Source organism: Canis lupus, chromosome 16, assembly GCF_003254725.2.
Source record: "Canis lupus dingo isolate Sandy chromosome 16, ASM325472v2, whole genome shotgun sequence".
NCBI classification, from domain to species: domain Eukaryota; kingdom Metazoa; phylum Chordata; class Mammalia; order Carnivora; family Canidae; genus Canis; species Canis lupus.
The window spans coordinates 13,980,073-14,007,430 of NC_064258.1; the positions used below are offsets into that span (position 1 = coordinate 13,980,073).

At 38.6% G+C, this 27,358-nt stretch overlaps 1 long non-coding RNA gene across 1 annotated transcript; it reads left to right on the forward strand.

Annotated features, from left to right (window-relative positions):
- The first annotated feature begins 10,090 nt into the window (after nt 1-10,090).
- On the forward strand, nt 10,091-27,017 carry LOC125752637 (uncharacterized). Its single transcript, XR_007402639.1, has 3 exons — nt 10,091-10,427; nt 11,036-11,113; nt 26,001-27,017. It is a non-coding gene; the product is annotated as an uncharacterized LOC125752637 (long non-coding RNA).
- Nucleotides 27,018-27,358: the final 341 nt, after the last annotated feature.

Here is a 27,358-nt window from a genome sequence, read left to right on the forward strand (position 1 = left end):
GTGTTGTTTGTGTTTTTTCATCACGAAGTACATAATATCTAGTTGTTCTCTTTTTATGCCATTAGAAGCTATTGAGTTTAATTGTTTATATCCAATAATCCATTGAGGTTGCAAAATAGTGATACTGTAGTTTAATAATTATTTTTATTCCTAATCAAAATACTTTATAAAATATGTTTACTCTATTTGATTACAAAATGTTCATACCAGGAAGGCAAGATAAATACTTTTTTTTGCTTTATTTACAGCTTTAAACTTAATGAATTGGTTCTGTGTTATTCTCCTAACATAATTCAATTAGATTTTTTAAATTGTATTATTCATGTATTTGAATATATTTGATAAGTTTTAATAAATTGAATTTTTTATCTTTTTTGTAAAGTTAATACCATCCTTGGATATTTATTTTATAACAAAGTAAATTGCATTTCGCAATGTGAATTATAAGATGAACTACCCTGAAGGAGATAATAGTCAGAAATTTCCAATCATATGTAGAATCACTGAATCCACTGGTTAAAATATACAGTGGTAAGGGGTGTGTGTTAGTGAACCAAATGCCATAAATTCTGTTCCTGGGAAGAATCAATTATCGCTCGTAACATAGATGCGAGATTCATTTTTGTTCGCTTCAGAAAGAAACTGATCTAGCTACTTCTGAGCACCAATGTCTTGTGGGTTTTTGAGTGCTGAATATAAAGGCACAGTTTTAGGTCATTTCCACCTCAAATCTTATGAATTAAAGAGACCAAAAAAAGAAAGAAAAAAAAAAAACCCCACTTGTTATCTTGAGACTATGGAACAGGACTGTGCATACAAGACTCTTCTGTATCAGTGTGTATATGTTCATAAGCCAAGTCATGTATGCTGGGAATTGCCTATATTTCATATGATTGCAGATATTTTCTGCTAAGAGGGCAAAAGGAGAAAGGAATAATATGTTGATAAGAGCCAGTGATACTGCATTGTAAATAATGACAACAGAAAGTCTTCCCTGGCGATTTCTGATTATTTCCACTGTAAACCTTCAGACTAGATGGAACTTCTGCTACTGAGAACTCACACTTTAGTTTTTCTAGGTTCTGCACCATTAAGCCAATTCTTTTGAAGGAAATCCCAGTGCTGGACAACACAATTCTGATGCCAGGTATCATCTGTGAAGTGATGATTGTTATTTCACAACTTCCCAGGTTGGTGGGGGTGGTGTCATACATTTTTATAAGTTAAGCAAACAAACAGCAGTAGAGAAAATGGAATACATTAATATGTCTAGAGATGAATATTATTTTGTACACAGAACATTTCTAATTTCTGGTATTGTCTTAAACATTTTCACAAGACATTGTTCCTTTTTGAATGTCTTTCTAAAATTTCATTGACTTCAACCTACTGCTCTTATGTATAGATATTACTTCATGCCACCCATCCATCAATTCACCCATGCCTAATTATCATCCCAAATCTATACCTATTCATATTTCAATAGTTTTGAAAGCACAATGCTACTTTCTATTTCTGTACTTAAGTTTATACGTGTGGTTTTGTGTACGTCTGTGTATGTTAACCTCTTGATATTTGTACATATATCCACTTGCATGTGGGAGTTAAAATGAGTGTCCATCTGTCTAGAGTCTAATTATATATATGTAAGTATATGTGTATATGTATTTTCTATTGTATTTGATTATGCATGCACATGTTTTTAACATACATACATGCACATATGTGCAGAATAAAATCAATATAGCCCTTACTCCGTATCTAACATTAATGATCTATGTATAGATCTCTAAATTTAGTGGTATTATTTGAATTTTTACCTAATAATGAGCACCTCTGAATACAGTGCCCAAAGAGCTCAAATATTATCAGTAACTTATATCTACCTATATACTCCTTCCATGGCACATCTTCTTATATATCCTTCAATCAAATTTTGAGTTTATGACCTTTTAGACTTTTTTTACTTTATTCATTTTTTCCCAAAATTTTATTTAAATTCCATTTAGTTAATATACAGTTAGACTCTTTTACATTATAATTTATAGAGTTTTATCATTAATTTTGGAACTTTACATAAAGAACCTCATATTATGTTGGCTAATTGCATTTAAATAAAAACAAAACAAAACAAAAAGAACTTCATATTATATGTTTCTTCTAAGGCTTATTTTCTTTACTCAGCATTACATAACTAAAATTTATCTGTGTTTTACATTTACTCATAGTTTATTCATTCTCAATCGTACATAGTATTCTAGTGGGTGACTGTATCAAATTTACTCATTTTCTTTCAATGGACATTTCTTTTTTCCAGGCTTTTGCTGTTATGCATAGGGCAACTACGAGTTTTTGTACACATATGCCAAAGTTCAGTCGGGCAGGTAGGTAAAAGTAGAAATGCTAGGTCACAGAACAGATGCATGTTTCCTTTAAAAAGGAAAATTTGTACTTTTAAATTTCCTATGAAAACAGTAGCATATGTACTAACACTTTTATTTCTTCCCTTCCAATCTTTATGCCCGTAATTTATTTTATTTATCTTATTCCAATCTCAGACTTCTAATGCAATGTTAAATATAAGCAGTAAAGTTGGGAATCCCTTTCTTGTTCTTAAATCTATGGGAACGATCCCAGTGTTTCCCTAATTATAATTGTACACATTATAGGGGGTTTTGTCGTTACCTTGTATCAAGTTAAATTAGTTTCCTTCTGTTTTTAGCTTATTGAATGAGTCTTGAATTTTATCACATTTTTTGTATCTATTGAGATGAGCATATGGCTTTTTCTACAAGGTGTTAATGCAGTGGATTACATATATACATTTTCTTACATTAAAAATATTGTTGCATTCCTGAGCCGCATCTAATTTGTTTGTATTGCATTGTTTTGAGAGAATTGAGTTTCCTTTGCTAATATGGGGATACTTTGAAGATATTGCAGGTTTGGTTCCAGACCACTGTAGTAAAGTGAATATTACAATGAAGCGAGTCAAATGAATTTTTGGTTTCCCAGTGCATATAAAAGTTATGTTTACACTATACCACGCTACAGTATACACTGTGCTGATGCAATACACAATAGTGTTATGTCTTTAAAACTGTTCCTACCTTAATTTTAAAAACCTTTACAAATCCAAAAATACATTAATCATCATCCAAGATTTCAGTGATCACGATCACAGATCACCATAACAAACATAATAATAATGAAAAGGTTTGAAATATTGTGAGAATAACCAAACCATGACAGATGAAATGAGCAAATGCTGTGGAGAAAATGGTGCTGATAGACCTGCTGGATGCAGAGTTGCCACAGACCTCCAACTTGTAAAAAATGCAGTTATCTGTGAAGCGCAACAAAGTGAAGTGCCGTACAATAGAGTGTGCCTGTATTCTGTTTAGGGTTGAAATCTTGAGGAATATAGGCCATAATATTTGTTATTTATTTTATTTGATCAAGTTTGGGATTGTATAAGTCAGGGTATATTATGCTGTGCCACAGTAAAAATGCTCCTAAAATTTAAGTGACTAAAACATCATAGTTCAATTTATTGCTTATGCTACATGCTCATCTCACATCAGTCACACAGGCACTTAGGATGACAGGGCTTTCACCATCTGGAACATGGCCAGTCACCAGGGAGAGAGGGAAATAACAAAGCATGCACTGACTGTTAACGACTTTTTTTTCTGGACATCACACAAATCATAGCTCCTCATGTTTTCTAAGCCAAATCCAGGTCAAATGGCCATGGCTCTCCTCAAAAGATTTGGCAATTGCAATCCTCTTAGACTTGCAGAAGGGGAATAACTAAAAGATTGGTAAATAGCCCTAATGACTATCATAATTCACAATTCTGGTCAGAAAATATTTAGTTCTCTCTTCTACCCCCATACAAAATATGCAGCCCACCCAAGGGAAGCAATGCCAAAGTTCTTCCAGTCATGACATCAATTCCAAAACCCAGATTTTCTAAGGAATTTGGTGGTTTTGTGCAGTATCTTGTGATCTTCTTGAACTTGAAGGCCTATGAACATCTCCAAAATCCAATATGCAATAATGGAACCAGGACAGATAACTGCAGGAAACATTCTGGCAGAACTACAGTGTAGTTTTCTTACTGTGTACACTACAGTGTAGTGTAAACAGTGTACACTAGTCCCCACGTAACATGGTCTTCTCTGTAGCAGTTCTGAAAAGGTTCCAAAAAGATGTATTAAGGATTGCCCCAATACCTGGCAGGGAATGATTTTTAAACAGGTTCTAGTTCTCCCCCTTGGGAATAGCTGACATGTCCAATTTTCTCCCTGGATTCACACTCTCTGTAATTGTTTGTTTGTTTGTTTTATAGTATCTTCCCTGACTGCATCTGAATTGGACATTAGCAAGATGTCTTCTTGGTACCTGAGCAACTCTCTCAGCTTACTTCTTGCCTAAATACAGTTGGGAACCCCAGGATCTTTGTAAGTATCAAATAGTCATGGCTTATTTTTAGTCTGTGCTGTTGATTATTTTGACAGCAAAATTCTCTGAGACATATTTCTGGCTTTTCTATCTTATTGCAATCAGCTCTATGAGCAACGGCTATACCCAGATTTCTTTTTTTGTTTTTTTTCAAGATTTTATTTATCTGAGAGAGAGCGCAAGTGAGAAAAGGGGCAGAAGGAGAGGGAGAAGCAAACTCCCTGCCGATCAGTGAGCTGAACATAAGGCTCCATCCCAGGACCCTGGGATCATGACCTGAGCCAAAAGCAGATGTTTAACTGACTGAGCCATCTAAGCACCCCTTAAGTTTCTTTTGAGTGACGAATCTTACTGAATACTTCTTGGCTTTCTCTTCCCCTTGCCTCTTTCTCTTTCTCTACTTAGCCATGGTTACTTACAGCCTGTGTGAATGCCTCATTGTGCCTGCCAAGTAATTGTTCCTTTTACCCAAAATTTAGCCACTGAGTAATACTGATCCTCACTTTTCCAGTCAATGATAAATTGACTTTATTGTCTGCCATATAACCCATGAAGTCAATACCACATATTTAAGGTTGTTTTATGGCACTCCCTATGATAAAGTACCATATCCATCAACATGAACCTAATTTTGCCATGGTAGCAAACAATCCCCAAATATTCATGGTTTAAAATAAGGAAGGTCTGTGTCTTGCTTATAGGTGGAATTGGTTGAGACTCTTCTCTACATCATTCTTACTTGGAGACCAGGATAAAGAAGGCATCACTAATCACTCTGGAAGGGGAGGAGAAGGTTAGGTTGCAGGTCACATTGTGGCTCTTAGTGGTTTTCACTCTCAACTAGTTGGCTAAAGGGAACCGTAACTGCTTATATCTAATGCCAACAGGTGGGAAGGTACAGTATGATATTACTGGAGGAAGAAAAGAATATGAGAAATTATCATGATATCTACTATACTTATTAACCTTTTTTTTAGCTGCAGAAGCATGAGGAAAAAAATTAGATGCAAATGTTGGCTGAGATTGTTCTAGCTCTGACCATGCTGGAACCCTCAGGCCAATATGGGCATTTGGTCTTTCTGATAGATGGGGTCCTCTTGTAGAGATGGGAGCATCAAAGCATTAGGCCTGATAACACTAAACATTCTCAACATCACACTAACTCATTTTATTTTGATTTATCTTCACTGAATTGTCCTTTAATAAATTATCCTTCTATGAAACTTGCTCACAAGGAAAAAAAATGTACTAACTATGGAGATGTGAACATTCTGTCCCATTATGATCATAATTCCCAGTGAAATTTAGTAAATCATCATTCTGCTTTTATATTTTGTGTGAGATTTATTAGCATGGGTTGGCATCACAAAATCTGATCGGCTCTGCTACATTGACTCAGAAAGTGGTAAATTCTAAGGAAAATTGCTAGCAAATCTAGAGGCAGGGAAAATCAACCTGACATTTTTCCCCTTAACTGGAGACCAAACAGAACTATTTCTAAAAACCGAAAACAACAAACACAATTTCATATTTCTTTTTTTCTTCAAAAGACTCAGAGTAAAAACCATAAGAGAAGGAATCATGGAAGGAAGAAGCTTCAAATTGCGGTGGGTACAGAATTGGCTAGAAGCATCTGCTTGCAGGGAGAAAGCCAAGCACTAGATCAGACACTAGAGTTAAAAAGTAAAGTTAGAAAGGCAACACTAGTACAAAGCACTATGCTGAGTTGCTGAGGTTAGTGAAAATCAGCCCAGGCTGATGGAAGAGGCCAAGAGAGGACTCAGAACAGACCTTAGAGGATCACCTTACAGCAAAGCACATGCCATTGTCCCTGTCCTATTGGCTTTTTTGCTGGTCCTCCATACACCAAGCTCAACTTTACCTCATGGATTTTGAAGTGGTTATTACCTCTGCCTGGAATACCTTCTCACCAAATTTTTCACCTTAAGTACAAACCTGGCCAAGAGGTGGAAAAGCAAGTCCTGACTGTGATGGCAAGAATTTGTGCATTCCATGTGAAAATGCTCTGCATCACTTGCCATCAGGGAAATACAAATCAAAACCACAATGAGATACCACCTCACACCAGTAAGAATGGGAAAATTAAAAAGGCAGGAAACCACAAATGTTGGAGAGGATGTGGAGAAAGGAGAACCCTCTTGCACTGTTGGTGGGAATGTGAACTGGTGCAGCCACTCTGGGAAACTGTGTGGAGGTTCCTCAAAGAGTTAAAAATAGATCTGCCCTACGACCCAGCAATTGCACTGCTGAGGGTTTACCCCAAAGATACAGATGCAGTGAAACGCTGGGACACCTGCACCCCGATGTTTCTAGCAGCAATGTCCACAATAGTCGTACTGTGGAAGGAGCCTCGGTGTCCATCGAAAGATGATGGATAAAGAAGATGTGGTCTATGTATACAATGGAATATTCCTCAGCCATTAGAAACGACAAACACCCACCATTTGCTTCGACGTGGATGGAACTGTAGGGTATTATGCTGAGTGAAATAAGTCAATCGGAGAAGGACAAACATTATATGGTCTCATTCATTTGGGGAATATAAAAAATAGTGAAAGGGAATTAAGGGGAAAGGAGAAAAAAATAAGTGGGAAATATCAGAAAGGGAGACAGAACATGAGAGACTCCTAACTCTGGGAAACGAACTAGGGGTGGTGGAAGGAGAGGTGGGCGGGGGTGGGAGTGACTGGGTGGCGGGCACTGAGGTGGACACTTGACAGGATGAGCACTGGGTGTTATTCTGTATGTTGACAAATTGAACACCAATAAAAAATAAATTTATTTTAAAAAATAAAAAATAAAATAGGACGATTTGAAAATATCAAAAAAAAAAAGAATTTGTGCATTCTTGTACCATAAGAGTGATAATGAATGTTCAACAAATACTTATTGGATGAATGTGATAGCAAAGAATAGCCAAATCATGTATACCTTGCTTAGAAGAGCAGGCTAATTGCTAAGCTCTTGTTAACAGAGTGTATTAGCCAAAGAAGCAAAGGAACAAACAGAGACCCTCAGAGGTAATATTTTTTTTGTGTTAATCTTAGTGAGCTAATACTGTGGTGAAACAGAACAATAAGTGAAAGGCCGGAAGCTCTGAATTTGCTGATCTTGGTCAGCAAATGGTAAATCAATGCTAAGTCATCACACAAAATACCTATTATATAAGTGCCTTCACCGCAAGCCAGGAAAAATTCTTGCTAGTCTGGAGCAACGTGTGTATCTCGAGCAACATGAGATTTAGTATGAGTGTGTGTTCTAAGATGTCAGAGTCTCCCTGTTTTCTACCACTAACCATTTTTTAAAACAAGTATTTATTTATTTTAGAAGGAGAGAGCATGCATAGAGGGGGAGGGACAGAGGGGAAGCAAGAATCTCAATCAGACTCCCCACCGAGCCTGAAGCCCCTGGCTAGGGGCTCCATTTCCCCACCCTGAGATCATGACCTGAGCCCAAATCAAGAGTCAGTGTTTAACTGAATGAGCCACCCAAGAGCCTCTCTACCACTAAACATCTATAACCTCCCCCACAAAGGACAGCCTCCATTTAGAGGTGAGAGGGAAGCAAAAATTGATGATCTTGCACACCCAACAGACTCAAAAGAAAAAAAGAAAAACATCAAAAAGTTATATTGCTAAGCATCTGAGAAGTGTAGACCAGCAGCTTTACACAAATGCAAAGAATTTAAGATATATTGAGGTTTTTTAAAAAATTAATTAAGAAATAAATAAACAATTGCCTTGGAAAAAATAAAACGCAACACACACGAGCTCTCAAATGACAGATTAAATAAGGAGATAAAAACTTAGCTTTCAAAGCTCAGGGGAAAATGAAAGAATTAAAAAGTACTTGTCATACAAATGGAAATCACATTGGAAGGGAGGCATTAGAGGAACAGAGTCATTAAACTATAGTTAAAATTTTTTTCACGAGGAAAACTCCAGGCCTAAATGGCGTCACTGGGGAAGTCAACCAATTATTTCAGAAAGAAATATTCATTCTGTACACACTCTTCCAGAAAGCTGAAGTGACAGGATGTCCCCTGTCTTAGTCTGCTTAGGCCATTAAATAATACCATAGACAGGATGGCTTAAATAACACATAATTATTTTTCACAGGTTTGAAGGCTGGAAGTCCAAGGGTCAAGGTGCTGGCAAGGTAGGCTTCATTCTGAGTCCTGTCCTCTTGGCTTATAGGTGGCCAGCATCTCATTTGCATGCATGAGAGATAGATAGATAGATAGATAGATAGATAGATAGATAGATAGATAGAGAGAGAGAGAGACAGGGAGGGGGAGAGCATACACACTAGTGTCTCTTTTTTTGGGGGGTATCTCTTCTTATAAGCTTGAATTTCATCATGAGGGCCTTACCCTTGTGACCTTATCTAACCCTAATTATCTCCCCCAGACCCCATCTTCAAATATCATCCCATTGGGGATTGGGGCTTCAACATATGAATTTGGGGGGAGAACACAAACAACCAGCCCAAAGCACCTCCCAACTCATTCTATAAAATCAATAATACCCCGATACCAAACTACCCAGACATTATAAGAAAAGTACAGGTAAATATCACTTATGGGCATAAATGCAAAAAATTTAATAAATTGAGGTCAATTTATTAAATAATATTTTATATCATATATATAAAATATATGACATCATGGTCAAGAGCAGATTGTCCCAGGAATGCAGGAGTTTATTATTCAAAGGCTCCATCAGTGCAACTCACCATACTAACAAATGAAAAGGAGAAAATGTCTGATACTCCCAATAGATGCAGAAATGCATTTGAACAAATTCAACATCTATTTGTGATAACAACTCTTAGTGAGCTAGAACCTGAAGGAAACTTCTGCATTCTGATAAAGGACATCTACAACGAACCTACAGCTCATTGTTATGTGTTATGATTTTGGCACTAACTTCAGGACTGTATCCCATTACCAACATTTATCTAGCTGTTCACTTGAAATGGATGGATTTCATTTTATATAAATTATACCTCAGTGCAGCTGGGCAAAAGTCATGTTATAAAATCTCTCATCCAGAATATTCTTTTACATTGCATGCTTAGAACTATTATCTGGTCAACACTTCTATATTTCCATTGAAAGGGTCTTCACAAGCTCACAGGCACATACAAAAAAATCCATTTTAAAACCACAGAATCATGTCATGCCTTTCATCAAGACAAATAGGTGCCCCTGTAGTTTCTTCAGAATCCTCAACCTATTTTCTTCAGTGACATTGTCCTGCCAACGATTCATCATATTTTGCTGTTTTAAGAACTTTCATAGTGTGATACATTTTTAAGCATCAAAAGTGTTATGATAACCCATTTCTATATACACTCCAAACCCTTCCTCCTCATTACTATATTTCTTCTTCAATGAACTCAATAAACAAATGTCCCTCATAACTTTCAACTGCTTTTCTCCTGGAGAGTTTTATCCACTTGATTTACACTGCCTTGACAGAATGGTTAGCAAGACTGTCTTATCACTATGACGTGATAATGTCCCCATGCAGAATCTGAAGTCTTGCTGGAACTAAAGCTGACAGAAGCTATTGATATTTTTATACAGTTGTAGGTGAGACAACAGAGAGATGTCAACAGAAAGCGCTGACAGAGGGACAGGCTGGACTTGTTCATGCAACACAGATGAAGAGTCAAGAGTGTAGTCACTGGAACAACAAAAGCAAATAAATGAAAACAAGGAACTTAGTGGAAGTGTTATGAAAGCCAAGTAGAGAACTAACCTGAAAACGGAGGAATGCAAATAAGACCAGACCGAGAATCATAGAACAATGTCTACAAAAGTAGAAGAATGTGGGACTGAGAAGTCGATGAATCACTAGAATCTTCAGAATTATACGAAAGTGGAGAAGATGTCCTCCCAGGAATTAAGCTTGGGACTGCGCACCTAGAAAAAGGTATTATTGGGATCCCTGGGTGGCGCAGCGGTTTGGCGCCTGCCTTTGGCCCAGGGCGCGATCCTGGAGACCCAGGATCGAATCCCACATCAGGCTCCCGGTGCATGGAGCCTGCTTCTCCCTCTGCCTGTGTCTCTGCCCCTCTCTCTCTCTCTCTCTCTCTGTGACTATCATAAATAAATAAAAATTTAAAAAAAAAAAAAAAAGAAAAAGGTATTATTTGTGGATACTTTCCCCCCAGTCTCAGCCAACAATCACTAGTTTTCGTGGACTGTTGTTCCTACACGCTTGAACTCACATAGGTCATGCAGATCCAGGAAGCCTTTGGACCACAAAACAGGTGACAGGTTACAGAATGAGAGGAGGAGAGCCAGGACAGTCTCATGAATTCAATCTATCCAGTTGAAGCCCCATGCCATCCATGTCCAAACCACATCTTTCCTACTTACAATTTTTGCTTCTACGCTATGTTGTACCTATTGTTCTTGGTACCACCTTTTAAAAACCTTGTTACTGGTTCTCACCTGCTTCTCTCCTGATTTGATTCTATGGATGGTAGAACCTTGCATATCACTGACCTCTTATTCAACTTAGTCCTTACCTTGTAGTGGCTGTGGAAATCACAAATTGACAAGATGCGTTGTTTGGAACACCTTTCTGACACCTACAGAGACTGCTTGGGAGAGGTATGTCTTTGTTGTTAAAAATCATTTATTTAACTATTTTATTTATTTGAGAGAGAGAGAGAGCACAAGTGGGGGTGTGGGAGGGGCAGAGAGCAAGGCAGCCTCCCCACTGGGCGGGGAGCCTGACGCGGGGCTTGATCCCAGGCCCCTGGGGTCATGACCTGAGCCAAAGAGAGATGCTGAACCAGCTGAACCACCTAGGCATCCCTCTTGCTAAAATGATTATAAATACAGGAATAGAGTTTTAATAGTACACCACAATCCAGATGAATACATTTTAGGCAACTGGGCTAAGAGCTCCTGTCAAATTGGATAAGAAGGTTGCCCCATAATGCACTTGAATAAGATGGACTTCTGAGTAAAATAGAAGAATACGAGTTAGGACTGGAAGAGAAGCTCTCATTCAAGAAGCTGTAGGAGCTCAGAAGCACTGGGAAGACTCAGAGAACCTTTGGGTTCTTTGCTCCCCCTACTCCATGATGTACACCAAAACTTAGTTTAAAAAATGCCATCATTCATCATTCATCTTCTTATTTTTGCTATATTACAATTTTTATGAGTTCTGGTCACCTTAATCCTATTATGGAATGCATTGGCTAGTAGGTTGTACCTGTTGGGAGAGACATTTCCCTGTAGTTAGTTAGGGTCACTGTCAACCTGAAGTTCAGCAGGCCTGAGCATTGGGGCACATTCTATGGGTCTTTGCACAGGAACATGCCTATGAGGCCCATTTATCAAATTGTAGCACACCCACAAACGGCAGGCCCTGTGTCTAAGGAATGTGCTTTCTTATTAGATGAAAGGTACTATTTCTTGCCCTCCCCCACACCCAGAACACACTCAGTTTCCATAATAAAAGTTTGGTAAGGGCAACCGGGTGGCTCAGTGGTTTAGCGCCGCCTTCAGCCCAGGGTGCAATCCTGGAGACCTGGGACTGAGTCCCGCATCAGGCTCCCTGCGCGGAGCCTGCTTCTCCCTCTGCCTGTGTCTCTGCCTCTCTCTCTCTCTCTCTCTCTCATGAATAAATAAATAAATAATATCTTTAAAAAAAAAAGGTTTGGTAAGATGGTGTTTGGATAATACAGAAGGCATGAATGTAGTATAATACTTAGGCCATAGTCAATATACAAGACGTCCTGCCTCCTCTCTCTGAGGGATGTTTTTGTTGTCTTACTCATAAAAATGAAAAATAGATGCAGTGGATAGTGAACTGGCACAGATATTTAAAGGAATAATTTATTCCACCAAGGGACAAAAATACCCAGCCAGGAGGCCACACTATTGTTCCTGCCTCTTAATTCCAAAATAAAATGAGACCATCACATAGTAAATCTATTTGCAATTTAAACAAACAAACAAACAAACAAACATGCATTGTAGCTCCAATACCACTATTAGTTCCACTTTGAAGGGAGAAGGTAGAGAGACCCATAGAGAGGAACATCCCAGCATTACAAGAGCAAAGAGAAACACTGGCAGTAGTCTAAAGTTGTTATTCTATTTTTGTCTAAAATAAATGCACCGGTAGGGCTCTCTGACTGAGCAGTGGTCTGAGCTGGAGCTGGGATTGCACTTGTAAAACCAGATGCTGCTGTCTTCCTCCCCTCTTCCATTTCTAGGAATTGTGTAGTAATGATGCCACAACACTCACAGGCAGTACTAGACAGTAGGGGGGGAGTTAGCTGAGTATCAGCCCTGCCTCACATGTCCCTGAGAACAACCGCAGAACAGAGGTCGTGATTACAGAGTAGAATTCAATGACAATTATTCCTGCTTATGTTATTAATTGGGAGCCCTCTACACATAACCCAGATGTGCCAAGGAGCCTGTGACTAATGTCACAGAGAGAGCCTTTCAGGATCTGCAATTTTTTCACACGTCATCCCCAGAAACTGTTAGTAACAGCAAAATCAAGTCATTTAGAACACATGGTCAGATTTTTCTCATTTCCCATCCTCTGTGCAGGGCATGCTGCAATGAATTACCTAGGGAGCACGGAAGAATAGTAAAACTATTAATCCGTACGTGCCTAGAGCGCTTTAACAGCTTACAAAACACATACATACACTTACCTCATTAGCCTTCACAACCATATGAGACAGATTACTAATATACCATTTTTACAAATAAGAGAGAGGGAGGTTTAGCAGGCACAAGTAACTTGCACTGGAGCTACAATGTATATTTTTTATTGCAAGGTCAGGGGACTATCTATGAGGAACTGAAAAACCAGCTAAAAAAAATAAAAATAAAAATAAAAACAAAAATTTAAATTTAAATTTAAATTTAAAAAAGCCACCAGCTAGCTCACAATTGGGAAGCACCCATCTATCATCAGACACGCTTTCTGAGCATCACGTTATCTTTGTGGAACACTAGCTATCCGTCCATTCCAGGCTCAGGAGCAGAGGGCACTCGGAGCATTTGATGTCTCCAAGAGCCACATTCCTCAGCACATGGTCCACAGACTGGCGCTGGTCTGCCGTTTGGAACTGGTCTGCAGTGTGATAAGTACCAAAACTGAGAGTAAGCGTTTGGAAAATTTTATGGCAATTGGACACAGTAATCTTGTGTCTGTTGAATTAAAAAAAAAAAAAAAAAAAAAACCTGAGACTTGACTTTCAAATGTCCTTTAAAAAAAAGTTTTATTTTTCTGCTCGTTTGTGCTTATTGTATTTTACAAAAAGGGTCAGTCCACCACTGACTGTGGAGGAGAAGGATCCCTCTCCAAATTTGGCATGAGAATCATCACTGCTTTAGGGAAGGCTCACTCTGCCCTGCCTAAGGGCAAGTCTGTGTCCAAATTCAGGAGGGTGGCCTTAGCAGTCTCTGTTCCAGACTCTGTTCCACCCTGTTTAATTGATTTAGCCTGGATCCTGTCTCAGCGGTCCCTTCTCATTGTTTTCTGAAGAAATCAGAGTTTGCATCCACTCAGTAACTTTAGTTTCCTTTTAGGTCTGTTGTCTCCAGCTGGAAACGATTCCAGCCTGATAGTCTTGCTATTTAAAGCCAGAATTCACTAGTAAATTCACTGCAGAACTTCGGCCTCCAGGATATGCCAAGTGAATGGGTGCTAATGGCCACTGCTGACTGTTAAAATATTTTATTTACTGGATACATAACATTCACCACCTGAATTTTTTAATAAAAAATGTTTTGTCTTTCAAAAAAAGAAAGAAAGAAAGAAAGAAATCTGAGTTTGTATAAGCACGTCCTGTAGGGCCTGTAATAAGAGTGGTTGTGTTAGTTCTCTAACACAAATTAGCACAAATGTAGTGCCTCAAAACAACACCCATTTATTATCTCTCCGTTTCTGGAGGTCAGCAGGCTGAGCACGACATAACGGTTCTCTGCTCAACATCTCACAAGGCTGATACCAAGGTGTTGGCAGGGATGTGGGCGCCTCTGGAGTGAGAGGCACTCTTCCAAGCTTATTCTGGTTGTTGGCAGGATTTAGTTTCTTGTAGGGCTGAAGACCTTGTTTCCTTGCTGGCTGTCAACAGAGGTCACAGTTGGCTCCCAGAAGCTGCCTTCAGGTGTTCCTCATGTGGCCTTCCTCTGCCGGCAGCTCACAACATGTTTGTTTGCTTCCTTCCAAGCCAGCAGCGGGTTCCAACATTTGACTTTCTTTTAAAGGGCTCATCTGATGAGGTCAGGCCCACCCAGGATAATCTCCCTTTGGATTAACTCAAAGTCAACTGATTAGCGACCTAATCTCTGGATTGCTATCCCGTCTCTTTCACTGTTCCCACCCATGCTACAGGGGAGAGAATCGTACAGGGCATTTATACCAGGAGTGAGAATGTGGGGCTCATTTTAGAATGCTGACAACCATAATAATCAATGCATGATAAAAAGACACAAGGAGGGGATTCCTGGGTGGCTCAGCGGTTTGGTGCCTGCCTTTCGCCCAGGGCGGGATCCTGGATTCCCAGCATTGAGTCCTGCATTGGGTTCCCTGCATGGAGCCTGCTTCTCCCTCTGCCTGTGTCTCTGCCCCGTTCTCTCTCTCTCTTTCTCTATCTCTCTATCATGAATAAATACATTTAAAAAAAAAGACACAAGGAAAATGCATTGCTCTGTGAGTCTCTGCCCCTCTCTCTCTCTCTATCTCTCTATCATGAACAAATACATTAAAAAAAAAGACAAGGAAAATGCATTGCTCTATGAATGTTCTCAGTACTCTCTTCAATTAGTTTCCCTGAAAATACTTTTAATGAGAATGGGTAAGATGGCATTTATGTGGAATTATGCTGATTCCATGCTTGCCTGTGCCCTGTTTCACAGCAGGAAGAATCATCAGTCCCGAGAGGCATTTTGATCTTCAAAAACCAAAATAACAGAAACCTTTAATGCCTTCATGCGGCAAATCCAGACCCCTCAATGTTTTCTGCTATGGCCCTGCCAGATTGCTGGGAGTATGCTCATTATAGCCGGTAGTTATGAGTCTCTGGGACTGCAAAAGGAACAGAGTCCCTGGTCTTAGGATGAGGTCAGGAAAAGTCAGGCTCTGAGACTAACAAAACCAATGCACGGCACAACCATGCATGACAGTGTCTGTAACTCAGCCTGAAGTGTCGTTCTTGAGAGTTTCCCTCTGGAGCTACGACACCAAAAACCAAACACACGAGAAATGAATACAACATCAGCTGCAATCATGGAAATTGCAAGAGTTTTATCACAAGGTAATACCATGACCAGACACTTGGTTTTTCCCCCATCTTACGTATGTGTATATGTGTTTCAAGTATAGTTGACACATAGTGTTCCATTAGTTTCACGCATACAACATAATGACTTGACAGCTCTATGTGTTAAGCTGTGTCATCTATAATGACAACTTTGGAGGCTGATGAGAATGTTGAAGAAGCAATGATTGAAAATAGACATTTTCTTTCTGCTGGCTATTCTATTTAAAGACCACGAAGTCCCAAATCATTGCCCTAAAAAAAATCAATACCTGTGGTGATTACATCTGCAAGGGGAAGAAGTATCACCGGAGTTTTGATGACTGTTCAATACCATTCAATTTTGTTCATTAAGAATAGGAAGTAACATTTTTATGGTACTTCCAAGGAAAAAAAAAAAAAACTTCCATTATTTCATAGACAGAGTTTTATTTATTCTAACCTTAAAGTCCCAAAACAATCTTCTCGTTGTGATCTGTTTTTTCAAATAGATTAACCTAATTGGGGAGGGGAGAAAAAAAAAAAAAAGATGTTCTGGGCAATAATTAGAAACAAAAATTGTTAACTAAAATAAGTGAAAAGGGGGGGCACTTATTAAGGGGATAGCAAAGTAGAATTCTTAAAAGGGGATAGAACCATATCTCTTATACAAATAGAATAAACAAGTCAAAGATTTTATTTAACTGCCTCATTAAAGAGCAAAACAAGAGCTGTTAAAACTGGTTCAAAAGGGGATTCATGGGGCAGACCCGATGGCCCAGCGGTTTGGCGCCGCCTTCAGCCCAGGGCATGATCCTGGAGACCGGGGATCGAGTCCCACGATGGGCTCCCTGTGTGGAGCCTGCTTCTCCTCTGCCTGTGTCTCTGCCCCCCTCCCCCTCTCTGTGTGTGTGTGTGTGTGTGTGTGTGTGTGTGTGTGTCTCATGAATAAATAAATAAAATCTTTTTTTAAAAAATGAAGCAAATAGAAGAGATTAAAGATGTTTGAAAAAATAATAAATTAAAAATAAATTTAAAAAGAAGATTCAGAGTACCACATATTTAAAGTCATACAAAAAATGCTGACACAAATTTAGAAGTGTATGCAGTTACTCTTAGATGAATGGAATAAATGGAATTTTTGAAGTGAGCAACAAAATGCAGACTTCTTGTATTCTACCGAAGTCTTACCAATTTGTGAGACCCACACAGAAGGAAGGCAAATTATTTTACATTAATAGGCAGCTTTGCATGATTAAGTCAATGGGTTGGAGGTGAGGGGGGCTTCACAAAACCAAACTGTCTCCATTCTCTCGGTCTAGCTTTGCCAGTTCAGTGATCTCATCAATGTTAAAGGTTAGATTTTTCTGTTTATTGTTTGGTGTGAAAACTAGACTTAAAATTTCTCTTTAACTCCCTGACTTCATCCTATTGTAGCCCCAAATCAATGTATCTTTTCACCCAGCCTTTCCTTCCCAAAGACAGCCTTCCTGTTCCAGATTTGCTAACAGAAGGGGACACTGTGGGAACATCTTGATAATTGAGACATCGTTAGTCTAATTACTTATATCACACCCCTGCTTCACCTTCGCCCTCCCCTATTTCTTGGAGAAGCATCTGTTAAATGTCAGTAGTTAAGATGTGTCAGACAGAACCCAGAACTGCATGGCTTAGTTTGTTGGGAGGCAGCCAGAGAGGAGAAGAGGAAGAAAAATATTTCTTTCAAATTCTTTTTTCAGTTGTCAGTCCTGATTGTTTTACACAGAGAGGGAAGAGTCCAACAAAAACCTAAGGAGAGGATTTTTGCGTGCCTGTGTGAGTACGTGTGAGCATACTGTGAGTGTGTGCATGCAAAACAGAGAGAGAGAGAGAGGTTTGCTAATCAGCCAAGGGTAAGAGTATAGATATATGCGGGAAAAAGCATGACATCATTGGCATGATTTATGTGCCAGTTAATGAGTTAAAGATTTAATGGCCCTTTAAATAGGGTGGAGAGAGGAATACATATAAAACTCAGCAATACCACTTATACCCTGATGGATCAGACATTAAAATCTAGCTACTGAACTAGAGGCCAGTCATCTGTATGCCTGACACTTTGGGGAGGATATCTATTGCTCTCTGGAGATGGTCAAAATTATATATACTATCAGTGAAATGCAAAAAGCAACAATTCTCTCCTGTCCAATGGGTGTTTCACAGTCTCTATATGTGTGGAATAAGGGTACCACCAACAGTAAAACAGGGACTCTCTCCTCAGTCCCACAGAAGAATGGCTACTTCACGGAAACAACATTTCAGTATCTGTGGAGGTTTAAATCATTTGAGGAAGAAAAATATGTTTGTTCAAATATTACCACTTTATTTTGTAAATAAGGGTGTCCTCGACAATCACTAATATGTGTTTCAGTCCCATTAGATTCTCAGTTGGGCTGCCCCTAAAACCACACAATTCCATTTCAGACCTACTGTGTCAGAATATCCAGAGAAGTGGCCCATTTTAAAAATCCCACAGCTAAAAAAAATAAAAATAATAATAATAAAAATCCCACAGCTAATTTGCATCTATGCTAGTTTTCAAGAACCACTTTAAAGAAGATTCAGGTTGCCATACCTGTAAGATCAGTAGCCATAGCTAGCAAATGGACGGGCATGCTACATACATAGGATAAATGGATACATACATAGGGAAGAAAATAACTTTTGGAAAAATAGGTAATACTTAAAATAAAAATCATTAAAAAACTTTGGATAGAAACAAAGACCAAGGAAAGGAATATAAGTAACTAAGTACACATTTTAACCCTCTGTCTGAGCCTTTCATAATGTTGACTGCCACTGACCCCTATTTCTGCTCACCAGACTGAGCACACAGGACTCTGTATCTCAGTGAGGTCAGGGGCTTTGCTGTGCTCTAATATCTTCATAGTTTAGAACAATCTGGAGCACAATGTGGACTTAACAATTGTTGAATGAATGAATTCTTGGAAGAAAGAATCATGTTCTCAGAGTCAGAAGTCATTTGGCGATGCAACTGCTTGGCGTATGTACAGCCCTTTGATTTTTATGTCTTGAAGTTTTTTGCTTTTCCTTTTGTTTTTCTGATGTGAGAACCTCACTATTTCAATCACTGATTATAGCACAAATACCTTTCCTGCATCACCTATACCTTTGCTTGTAGCCAGGGCCCCATATGAGCTGTTCTGGTCCACACACTCATTCCTCTGCCTCTTAAGTCCGGTATCCCCTTGTGCTCCCTAATGGGAGAAACTTTTCATCAGGCTGATGCTCTCTGCACCAAGATCTGAATTCTGTTTTCAGGGACCAATAACAATAAGAAAAAAGTAAACTAAACTGGTTAAATGCACCTTGTTCCTGTCACCCTCCACCAAGCATACCTCTTTAATATGTTTTTTCCCCATTAGAAAGAGGTTACTTTTGGCCATGAAATCACCCACTTCCCTTCTCCAACTATAACAGGCATTAACAAAAGCCGAGCTTTTGCTTACTTCTCTGGTTTCTATGATTTACTGTTTGGCTCAGGCTTTTGGTTGAAACTGCTCTGAATTATTAAAGGGAACAATGTGTCTTCCTCTCTCTAAACATTTTACAATGTTTAATAAAACAATTACTTATTCACTTAAAGCTATGTCTATGAACTATAGCTTTATCTCACTCTGAACAGCAAATTAAGTTGCTGGTGACTCAAAATGCAAAACCCAAATATTTTTTTAGGAGAAAATATAGGTCACGATTTTTTTTTCTTTTTCTTTTTTTTTTTTTTTTTTTTTTTTTCTTTTAGCAGAGGTTAAGAAAAATCCTTTCTAGGGCATGACACCAAAAGTAAGGAAATTGTTGAACATTCTCCTGATAAGAAATTCTACATGGAATAAAATGGCTTAAGAAACTTAGGGTGCAACTGATAAAAATGAAAGTATATATCTTCAACATAATTTTAATAATATATATAATATACAGCTACTATTTTTTATTAATTGCAGAGTGATCTTTTAGCTTTGTATACATCATTTAATTTAATCCTCCCAATAACCCTGTACCCCTATCTTATAGATATAGGCACTAAAAAGCTCAGTGATCTTGCTCAAAGTCCCAGAGCTAGGAACTGAAGTTTGCACTAAGTTTTCATTGATTCCAAAGTCTATGTACATAACAATTATAATACTGATTTGTAAGATTATTACTATATATATATATGTAAAAATTAATACAGATAAATGATGACCAAAAAAGAATGTCCCATAGGAAACTGGATGAAGGGACACCTGGATGGCTCAGCAGTTCAGCCCCTGCCTTCAGCCCAGGGTGTGATCCTGGAGTCCGGGGATTGAGTCCCACATCGGACTCCCTGCGTGGAGCCTGCTTCTCCCTCTGCCTGTATCTCTGCCTCTCTCTCTCTCTCTCTCTCTCTCTGTGTGTGTGTGTGTCTCATGAATAAATAAAAATAAAATTTAGAAAAAAGGAAACTGGATGAAATAATAATATTGTCTCATTTTGAAAACTAAGTAATAAGATTAATCAGCTTAAGTATTTTTTTAACCAATACAGTTCTTCATAGTAATTGGAAATGATTTTATTTATATCGTCTGACTTTAAACATCAAATGTAACATAGTTTTGAGTAAAAACACGTTACAAAATAAAACTACTCTGGGGTGCCTGAGTGGCTCAGTTGGTTGAACATGCCACTCTTGATTCCAGCTCAGGTGATGATCTCAGTGTTATGAGTTCGAGTGTCAGCAGAGCATCGAGCCCCGAGTTGAGCTCTGCACTCAGCAGGGAGTCTGCTTCAAATTCTTTCTGCCCCTCTACCTCTGCCCCTCCACCACTAAAATAAATAAATAAATCTCAGAAAACCTATCTATCATCTATCTATCTATCTATCTATCTATCTATCTAAAAAAATACATAGGCTCATAAATTTCAACAAATATTAGTCTGGTTGCTAAAATTTAATAAAGAGATAGATATGTGGGTACATAGGCAATGGCTTTGTCATTTTCATGGAATATTAATTTTTGGTATCTCATAAGCCAGTCCTAAGTCAGTTACTAAATACCAACTGCTACTACATCAACTAAAGCTGTTTTAAACTGCCATTGGTTTCTGCTGTGTAGCTACAGAAGAGTTGAGAATGGCAGAAGGCTCCATGGAATGAAAAAGTGAAACAAGAACTTTTTCAGATCTGCCCGATTTGTCAGGCTCCTTTGCCCTGCATCTACCATCAGTGCTTTGGAAATGACAAGAAAGAAATTATTTAACAGAAAGAAAGAAGGACAGAACCAAATTCCCTTTTAGTGTTGGATGCCTAATTACTACTTTTCCCCTTTTTTCATGTACTGGGTGTTTTCTTTTCTTTTTTTTTTTTATTTTATAGAAAGTAAATGGGAGCAGGTGTTAATGTGGAGTAATGTGCAGAAACAAAGCCAAAACCATGGCTCTGGCTTTGCCTTTATTACAATTGTTTTTATTTTAATTTGCTCGCCTGCCAAGTGTTACTTGGGAAGAGCATCATTCCTCAAATAGAACTATAAAAGTCACTAGTTCTGCAGAATCCGAAGTAGTTAGGTGCTCTATAAAACAACTGTCTTTAATTCATTAGTTTCAGTTTGAAAATTTTGATGCTCAATTCTATTGATTACAATTAACATAAATAGTATCCTTAGCTACTTTGATGGCAAACGGGACACACTAGTCCTATAAGGTCTGTATTTATAAATTGAAGTGATGAAGGGTCATAGCTTGAAATGACCTAAAATCCTCATGCTAATGCATAAGTTTATATTAAGATTGTTTTCACAACTAAATAGAAGCAAACTGAGATGCTAATCTTACACCGATAAATATATTTTTAGCTTATCTGATATCTTTCTAACAGCCTAGTTATGATACTACATGATACCTGCAATCTACTTCCCCTTTTGATGCCAGCATTTGATGTTCTGATCTTTCATTTATACTGACATTTAAAAACCCTCAGTTAAACAGTCGAATACCATCTTTTATTTCATACTTGCTCTAAAATTTTATGATTCTGTGGTTTTCTTGCAAAATGGTTCTATAACTACATATGGTCCTTTGCTCAGTGAAAAGGAGGAGATAAAACTTGCAAAGTAATTTTTATCTCCCGTGAGTGCCTACATGGTACATGCTTGTCTATGATGTCTCCAGTTGCAAGATAAATGAGCAGCTATTATAGGTGTTGTATGACTTACTTAACCAGAAACATCGCCTCCATGGTGAAAAACCATCATCATTAAACCAGTATATGTTGGCTTTTAAATTTTCAATATGTTGTGGTTTCCTTTCCTTCTCTAAATAAGTATTCATGTTTGCATCTAATTAGTAATTGTTTTAGATTGTTTGGCTGCTATAACAAAATTACCATAGACTGGTGGCTTAAAAACATTTCTCACAGTTCTGGAAGCTGGGATGTCCAAGATCAAGGTGTAGGCAGGTTCTGTGTTTGGTGAGATCCTCCTCCTCATTCATACTCCCATTCAGGAAGGGATTTTCCCTTTACCTCTACCCTCTACCCTCAGGACTTAATCACCTCCCAAGGGCCCCACCTCCACATACCTTCACAACACAAGTTCAGATTTATGAAATTGGAGGGAGTGCAAACATCTAGTCCATACAATATTCAAATGTTTCACACCCCATAAAACCTGGATCCTTCCTGCGCACAGTGATCACCTTCCTTTCTACTATTATGTTTGTGAGAGCCCGTGAAACAGAGTACAAGTTCACAACACGACAAAACTGAAGACACAAATCTTTTCCACTGCATTGATAGGTATGAAAAATACAATTTGTACGCAACAGCCACTAAAACATTAGAAATCATACAAGACTTCCTGACTCAATTCTGCCTCTTGTTTGTCCACTTGAATGATTATTCCAGAAAGTTAATTAGACATTTCCTTATTCCCTGACGGTTTGGTTGTTATGTTGTCCAAATGCTGTTTCCCACCTTATACAACTGAAATCTGTGTTTCAGCTGGTGAGACAGTTTCTGGACAAAAGTAAAGCAAGATGGAAGGGGAAGGTGTACAGTGTATTTTGAGGGCCCATCAAGAACATCATGAACAGCCCTCACATTGGAAAATTTCAGAGATACCATACTTGGTACTCGATTTGTTGACCAGGGAATCGAAACCTGGAGGATCCAGAGATCCATTGTATGCAAGACTGCATGAGACTCTATGTAAAATAGTGGCTATGTATTAGTGTGGGTTATTCCCCAATTGAGATGACTGAGATCCAAAACGTTCATGAGCTTCTTATGTGAAGGAAAAAAAACAGTGAGAGAGGGCAAGCTATCAAACATAGTTATAGGAGGTACAGTGCAAGGCCAAACAGTTTTGGTTGGGATCCTGGCTCTAACACTTACCAACTGAGTAATCTGAAAAGGTCACTCAACGTCTTGCAATTTTGTCATTTGTAAAACAGCAACACTAATAGTATCTACCTCGTAGGGCTTTGGGGGAGGATTGAGTGAACAAAATATATAAAGCTCTTAGAGTAATGGCTGGTGTATGGTAAATGCTATGTATTTGTTAGCTATGATGGTGATGATGGTGATGATGGTGGTGATGGTGATGATGGTGGTGACTCCTTTATCCCAACTATAAACTAAAATAGGGATTTGACTTTTTTTTTTTTTTTTATGATAGTCACAGAGAGAGAGAGAGAGAGAGGCAGAGACACAGGCAGAGGGAGAAGCAGGCTCCATGCACTGGGAGCCCGATGTGGGATTCGATCCCGGGTCTCCAGGATCGCGCCCTAGGCCGAAGGCAGGCGCCAAACTGCTGCGCCACCTAGGGATCCCGGGATTTGACTTTTTGAAGAAAGAGTACAGATAAGGCATTTTGGTCCTGAAAAAAAAAAATTGTGTCTGGAAAAAAACTATAATTATTAGGTAAGGGGCTAGAAAGTTAAAACAAACCACACATGGATACTATAAAATATTAAGGTTAAAAAAAAAAAAAAGAATTTCAACTGAAATAAATTCAAAAAAGAACATCCTCTAAGATTTATGTGTAGCCAAGAGAAGAAGAAAAAGCAGAAAATAGTGTTTAATTCTCTGAACATTTCTTTATGTGGCTTCTGTGAAACAAGCAAGAAACCAGCAAAAGATCATCAGCTAGTTTTAAGACAATAAGCTACAAACTAATGTAGTAGAAACGAGGGGGATATGAAATAATTTCACGGACATTAAAAATACAACTGAAAAGAAGACTATTGATCTTCCACAGCAGTGATATGCCAGACAAACTTGAAAACGTTCCCCAAGGGGATCCCTGGGTGGCGCAGCAGTTTGGCGCCTGCCTTTGGCCCAGGGCGCGATCCTGGAGACCCGGGATCGAATCCCACATCGGGCTCCCGGTGCATGGAGCCTGCTTCTCCCTCTGCCTGTGTCTCTGCCTCTCTCTCTCTCTCTCTCTGTGACTATCATAAATAAATAAAAGTTAAAAAAAAAAAAAAAAAACCTTCCCCATAGGGCAGAAGGAAAAGTAAGACAAGAAAACAGTGAAGAATACAACAGATAGAAGAATAATGAAGTTACAAACTCATAGTCATTCCTGAATGAACAATGGAATAATTGGACCCGAAACCATAAGAAACAAGATGAACATTTCATTAGCTAACAATCAGACAATTAGAAACCCATGAGTGTGAAGATGATCCTCATACTGGAGACGTCAGTAAAAACACACACACAACTCTCTTCCTTGTACTTACAATAGCAAAAGAGAGATTTCTATAGGTGTTCGGATTAAAAACAAAAACTACTAAAAACAAATGTTAAAAATAGAAAAGCTGGTTATGTTCAAAGAACACAATCTGTCCGTGCTTAGAGTGTCTTCTGCAATATATGATGTCAGAAAGCCACATAGCAAATTCAGTTGCAATTTGAAGGTGGTAAAAATGTATATCTGGAAGCCCAGAAAAGTTAACAAAAAAATGTATTTTTTAAAAAAGAGGAAGAGAGAAAGAATTCAGGAAGGAACAGGGCAGCAGGTTGGCCATGCCAGATTTATCCCATTTTCATTACCATTAATCTGCATACTGGTTAATGTGCCTACAGAGTCACTGAAAATTGGCTGTAGGTTTTATTTGAGCTGCAATTTGGCATTATCGATACCTCTTCTCCCCACCCATCCCCTAATAATGTCATATGATGAAAATCAAAATATACCCTTTTTAAAGGGTTCTTGGTACGTTGACAAAGACTGAGCGTACACCTTCCCTCCAAAAAAAGAAGCCTCATCAAATTTGAAAAAACAGAAATTATGATGTCATGAGCTTTGATAACTAGATAATAAAACTAGAAATTAATACAGGATTTGAACCAAAATAACAACAAAAGCACCTAGAAACTAAGATACAGTAGTCCTCCCGCAGAGTGGGCATTTCCGGGGGTCTTGGAATGTATTCCCCTAGCAGGTAAGGGGGTACTACTACCCTATTGCTAAGTAACTCTTGCAATATTTCAAAGATTCAAATACAAACTGATGATAAAATCTGCATGAGGAGAAAAAGATTCCAAACTGTCTCATTCTCAAGAGAAATGTTTCTGGCCAGCCATCAGCCTCAGCATATCCTCTCTCCTCAGGGGTCGGAGGGCTCTGGCTGGGGTGCCTTCCTTCTGTTTATGGCAGGCCAGTGATTGATTACACATCTTCATGACCTAATCAATGTGTGCTCTGAATGTGGAATGGATCCAGCAGCCAGTGGAAGAAGTGGAAAAACATGGCTATAATTATTTGGGATATGATAAGACTTAGGTAAAAGTTGTGTTTCAAATCTATAGGAATCCTATTTGGCTCTGCAAAGGGATGCCTTTTCTTCCTTTAAATTTTCAGCAGAAAGCCTAAAACTGAAAAAAAAAAAAAAAACAAAAAAACAAAACATTGTTTGCAGAAAGATCAGCAGCCAAGTTACCAGCTTTTCTCAGATGCCTCCCCAATAAAATAAGAAAATGGTCTCATTAGCAGAAAACTGTTTCATTTTTTCATTTCCATCCTTCCCTTTCAAAATGGGATGATTCCGGGCATTACTGAAAGCCAAGAAAAGCAGCACTCTGAAAGGACATGGCCAAATGTCCATGCAGCTGGGGAATAAAGTCAGGACACTGTTTGGTTGTGTTTTTCCCAAGAACTAAAGAGTAGAAAACTATGTTTGGTTGCTTTTTCCCAGGAACACTCAAGGCCAGTTGCAATGGAAGCTCAGCACTCAGCCTTGGAATGAAGACTGTTTTAATAACTGCAAGAGATGGTTGTCAAGAGAAAGGATTTGGGACATCAATCCTAGGTCCATAATGACCTTTCCTCAATCCTCAGCAAACAGATCCGATCTATTAAAAAAACAAACAAACATCCTGAGAGGAGGAAAAACAGAATGTGAAGCAGCAGCATATGGTGATTCCTACTCTACTTCCCTAGAAAGAAAGGAGGAAAGGTTGGGGGAGAGGACAACGTATAGAAAGCCAGAATTGGATTTTCGAGAAGAGAATTTGTTGCAGGCACTAAGCTTTAAGTAATTCGGATGTTTTAGTTCTAAAGGTTGACATTTCCCATAAGAACAAAGATGATCAGCTGGCTAGAGAGATCTCACAGGCAGGTGACTGACTGGTGGGTCTCCTGGGTGTCCCTCCCCTGATGAACATTAAATTCTCCGTGCTTGTTCCCTAACTCACTGTAATGTAGTAGTTTGAGTATATGCCGGTTTCCATTAGACTCAGAGGGAGGCTACCTGCCTGTTGGTTGTGCAGTGCCTGGTGACAATAACTGCTTGTTGAAATGACATGGTTATATAGATGAGAATTAATGGTCATACATATAGTCAAACTTCCACCTGACAGCAGGTATCCTCTGAGAGCTGCTAATTCAATCTGTAAAGTAGCCTCAGTGACAAAGAGCTCATTCCTTGTGAAGGCAATTCAGGTAATCTAAATCATTGGATGGTTTAATTGGGTAATTTAGATTGATAGAATACATTAAAGAAAAATCTCTTTTCTTCTATGGATTTTACCTTAATATACCCCCCCCCCTTTTAAATCTAACCCCTACAGGGGATCTCTGGGTGGCTCAGCGGTTTAGGGCCCACCTTCGGCCCAGAGTGTCATCCTAGATCCCAGGATCGGGTCCCAATCGGGCTCCCTGCATGGAGCCTGCTTCTCCTTCTGCCTGTGTCTCTGCATCTCTCTCTCTCTCTCTCTCTCTCTGTGTCTCTCATGAATAAATAAAATCTTTAAAAAAAAAAATCTAACCCCTACTAGCATCTATCCCCTTTGTCAGTATTAGCATAAGTGATTTATAGATGCAGAAATTGAGGTTCACATAAACTAAAAACTTGCCCAAAGTCACAATACCAGGAGTGAAAGTTATTCTGGAACTTGAACTCAGTTCTCCTTGTTTCTGTCAACTATGAGTTTAACCACTCTGCCATACTGAAAATAACTACAATTCCTTAAAATGGATCTTTTAAAAAAGTAGCTGCTATAGCACTTGCCATCTCAAAATACTCTCTTCCATATACCATTTAACTGTCAGTAT